Source organism: Lepus europaeus, chromosome 11 (assembly GCF_033115175.1).
Source record: "Lepus europaeus isolate LE1 chromosome 11, mLepTim1.pri, whole genome shotgun sequence".
Classification (NCBI taxonomy): Eukaryota; Metazoa; Chordata; class Mammalia; order Lagomorpha; family Leporidae; genus Lepus; species Lepus europaeus.
In genome coordinates this window covers 50,052,673-50,057,677 of record NC_084837.1, presented here as the reverse complement: position 1 = coordinate 50,057,677, position 5,005 = coordinate 50,052,673, and positions in this window count along the sequence as shown.

Below are 5,005 nucleotides of genomic sequence, written 5' to 3'. Positions count from 1 at the left end.
AATGATTTTTTTTTCATTTGATTTGTCAATAAACGGATCAAATTGGGCCAGTGTCCGGTTCTTTTCTTTCTAGCTTCAGGCAATTATGGAAGTGAGGAAAGGGAGGGCAGCCTGGGTACTGCTGCTATGCTTTTGTTTGTTTTTCCCCTGAGCATCTTACGATGGCTAATTTATGTGTCAACTTGGTCAAAACTATTCTAGATGTGTTTTTTCTTTTTTTTCCCCCCAAAGAAACATTTTATTTAATGAGTACAAATTTCATAAATACAACTTTAGGAATATAGTGATTCTTTCCACCATACCCGCCCTCCCAACCCCACTCCCACCCCACCTCCTCCCTCTCCTATTCTCAGTCCCATTCTCCATTAAAAAAAAGTGCTATATGTTTTTAAGATTGATGTTTTAAGGTTTGGATAGTACTTTTTTTTTTTAAAAGATTTACTTATTTATTTGAAAGGCAGTTACAGAGAGGAGAGACAGAAAGATCTTCCATCCACTGGTTCACTCCACAAATGGCTACAATGGCCGGGGCTGGGCCATCCAGGAGCCAGGAGCCTCTTCTGGGTCCCCCCAATGAGAGCAGGGGCCCAAGCAGCTTGGACTATCCTTTGCTGCTTTCCCAGGTGCATTAGCTGGGAGCTGGTTTGGAAGTGGAGCAGCCAGGACTCGAACCGGCACCCATATGGGATGCTGGCACTGCACATGGTGGCTTAACACACTGTGCTGCTGTGCCACGTTGCCGGCTCTATGGATCTGCTCCAACTCTTACTGTGCAGATGAGGACACCAGATGCAGAAGATGATACCCAGAAGGTTCCATAGCTGGCTCATGGCAGAGCTGGGAGGGGAGCCCCGGTCTGGGCTTGCAAGCTGGTGAGCTTTCTTTTTTTTTTTTTTTTTTAATTTTTGACAGGCAGAGTGGACAGTGAGAGAGAGACAGAGAGAAAGGTCTTCCTTTTGCCGTTGGTTCACCCTCCAATGGCCCCCGCAGTAGGCGTGCTGCGGCCGACGCACCGCGCTGATCCAATGGCAGGAGCCAGGTGCCTCTCCTGGTCTCCCATGGGGTGCAGGGCCCAAGGACTTGGGCCATCCTCCACTGCACTCCCTGGCCACAGCAGAGAGCTGGCCTGGAAGAGGGGCAACCGGGACAGGATCGGTGCCCTGACCGGGACTAGAACCCTGGTGAGCTTTCTAGTTCATGTCTTAAAAGTGGGTGCAGTGGGAATGCGGATGGATGGTGTTAATTCTGAACCACTGACACCTTTGGAAATAAGGCGGACCTAGGTTTGGATACTGACTCTGTATTTGCCACCCTTATGGTCTATTTGCTGAGGTCTCAGTTTCTCTGTCTGTAAAATACAAAGTATCAATTCCAAAACCATGGGACAGTGCAAGGATCACATGAACTAATCCATGTGAACAGCCTGGTGGGTTGCTGAGAATGGGATAAGCACTCATTCCATGTTAGCTGACATAACTCTTCTTCCTGCCCCAGGAGCTCCTGCTATTCTCCCCACTCAGGCTCAGAGAATCTCTTAACCCTGGCCAAGCTTCCCAACATGGGGCTTCGGCTGCCTTCCTCACCTGCTTGGACTTCTGTAAAGCATGTGGGGTTGTGGAGTGGCAGGAGAGCACCGTGCTTCCTCATGGGTGCACCATCATTCATTCAGTGTTGACAGTGCTCCTGCCCTATGCCAGGCTCTGTCAAGGTGTGGGCAGGTAACAGGTCCCACAGGTGACATCACTGCTGCTGCCCTGGTGCCCTCGGTCAGGCGAGAAAGGAAGACAGTTGAACAAAACAGGACGGGAGATGAGGGGAGCAGCATGGCACAGGAGCCCGCGATGCAGGGTCCTGGGGTCCTGGTGCACATGCCATTCAGAGAGGTCTTCTCCAAGCCCCTTCACCAAAAGCAACACACACACACTTAGTACAGGCCTGCGAGCAGAAGTGGAAGGCTATTAGCAAAGTGGCTTGGCAAAATCCCTTTACTGTCTACTCTAAATAAATATAAGCAATAGTCAGAGATTTTCCCCACCGTTGATATTTTTGAATTTTTATTTTGTCTTATTTGAAAGGTAGAGACACACACACTCACACAGACATCTTCTATCCGCTGGTTCACTTCCCAGATTCCCTCAACAGCTGGGATTGGACCAAGCTGAAGCCAAGGCACTGGAACTCAGTCCCAGTCTCCCACGTGAGTGGCAGAGCCCCAAGTACTTGAGCCATCACCTGTTGCCTTCCAGGGTGTGCATTAGCATGAAGCTGGATTTGAAAGCAGAGGCAGGACTCAAACCAGGCACTCAGATATATGACGTGACCACCCCAAGGAGGGTGGCTTAACTGCTGTGCCAAACATCTGCCCCCTCCACTGTTTTCTAACCCCTCCAATGCAGAGATTCTTCTCTTCACCACTGAACGATTTATAAGGTTTGAGTAGAGACGTGGAATTGCTCCTATTTTTGGAGGGGTGAATACTGTGGACACGGTGGGCTGGCTACTCATCATTGCTTCTCTCCTTGACATTCATCGCTGATTTTCCTTCTCTGGCACTGGCAGAGGGGCTTCCCCCAGTTTCTAGCAAAGAAATGACAAGGTAGACAGCATGCACATGGTTCCAGGACCTAACACGAACTGTGAGGATGAAGAGTGTGCTGTATATCCTGTCCTTATGTCCAGTTTATATCGGGTCCAGCCACGCCTTGCCATGCCATATTTTCCTAGCAACCATTTACTAAGTTCTTGTGTTTGTCAATAAAAGTGAACGCACTTGGAAATCAGAAGGCTTACAGGTAAATGGCTACCATAACACAAAACAAACATGCTACTTGCTTTTTAAAGGTTGTCCAAGAATCCCTGGGACTTGCACAGATTTTAATTTACTTACTAATTCACATGGTAACAGTTAACTTGAACACTCTGTGCTCATGGTGCTAAGTACTTCCCAACTCTCTGAGGACAGATACAATTAGTATCTGCATTTTATAGATGAAGGAAATGAGGCACAGAAGGAAATAACTTAGAGACTGTCTTGTGCAGCTACTGAGAGGCTGGAGTTGAATGCTGATTCCTGTGCATATCATAAAGTTGCTGGCTTGCTGCCCCTCGTGCAATATATTCATTTTGTTGTTAGGTACCTGCCACTCCACCCTCAGTCTACAGCACCTGCATCTTTATGAATGCATTACATAGTATCAGGAAAGATTCCTCTATTTCAGTTAGGTCTCACAAACTAAAACAAGACCTGATTCACCTGCCTTGGGTCCAAAGCCCAATTCTCTTGGTCCTCTTAAGTTTGACCCCAACGCCACACTGTTTTTTTCTGAGCAGTGCCATTTTCCCCACGGCTAACACGTGTGCTGCTTCTTAGGTCTCCACACTCTTGACGATGGTGGAAAATGAAGCAATGAAGACTGCAGCAGCCAGATTGTGAAGGACTTCACAAATCATGTTAGGAAAATTCAGATTCCACCCTGAGCCCATGGGGAGCCCGTGCAGGATGACGTTCAGTTCACTCCTACATGGACAGCGGCTTGACGGGGGAGGAGAACTGAAGGCCAGGGTGACAGGATGCTGATACAGCTCTGTAGCTGAGAGTGCTGGTCTGAGCCAGGGTGAATAGAGAGCATGGAACTGATTGCTGTGCTGTGGGGTCATGGGAGAAGAAGAAATTGATGATAACAACTGGTTTTTAGTTTTTAGCCTAGGTAACAAGGAAGTTCTACTCACAGACATACAGAACAAGGAGTGGGGAGAGCAGATTGAATGAGGAGAGACTATCATTTCAGATTTCAGCTTGTTGACTTGAGGGCCAATAGCCAATGTGTGAGTTTGAGGTTAGGGAGGGAGACCCTGGATAGAGATAAAAATGTGGAAGCTGTCAACACACAGATGGCCATTTGTGCTCCTGCAGGTGTGTTAGGACTGAAGAAATTCCAGGGTGGAACTGTGAGGAAAACCAACATTTACAAATGGGCAGAGGTAGAGGGTCCTACAAAGGGGACATGGGCAGAGAGTGGGAAGCAAAGCCCAAGAGGCACACTGTGGGAAGTCGGGGCAGAGAATGCTTCTAGAAGGAGGGTGTGTGGAGCAGGGTCAAATGTCAGGGAGCCCTGAGGTGGCAGGAAGACTAGGCAGGGCAGTTGACGCTAGTGACACCACAGGTGATCAGCTGAGGGCAGCTTGGGTGGAGCAGTGGAGGCCAGAGTTCACCCGTGATTAACAGGTGAGCAACTGGTGAGCATAAGACACATTTGTATTAAGATACGTGGCTCTACAGAGGAGGCAAGAAGACACTTAGGAGCTATGCAGGCAGATGGAGTTAACTACATCTGTAGCTACCTCCACACCCTTTTCCCTTTCAGACTGGGGAGTCTTGGGCCCTTCAACTCCAACTCCTGAAGGGAAGGAGTGAGTGGCGAGAATAAAAGACGAGAGGATGTCCGCAGCGAAGGAGATCTGTGGCCAGCTGATGGAGACAGCCAGCCTGATAGAAGAAGGAATTCACCCTCTGCGGAGCCAGATGAGGAGCAGGCGTGGCGGGCAAGGTGAGTTCGTGGGGCAGTGGTTCCTGCCTGGCGCTTCTGTCTTTCAGAGAAGTAGGAGCGGTTCTGTGCTGCTCATGGAGGGGTGGGGGATGGGGGCGGGTGGGAGTTGGCTGGGGGGCCAGGGGGGCCGAGTTGGTGGGGCCAGAACAGAACTGCAGCTGGATCCTGGGGTGGATGAGGAAAGAAACTGGCAAAGGAAACCAGAGGAGAACTGGAGTACTGGGGATCCGGCGTGGCTGGTTTCAGGTCCATAGTGGGTCCTGCATCCCGAGGACTTTTCTCTGCCAGGGTGTGGGCGCAGGGAAGGTGCACGGTTGGCTTCGATTCTTAAGGTCTTTAATGTCTGAGGATCTATGGTAGCTGCAGAGGAACACACACTAACACCTGTGTTTTACTTATTGTTTAATCAACTTCACAAGCCTACTTAGGCAAAAATGGTCTAAATATTTAGTCACTAT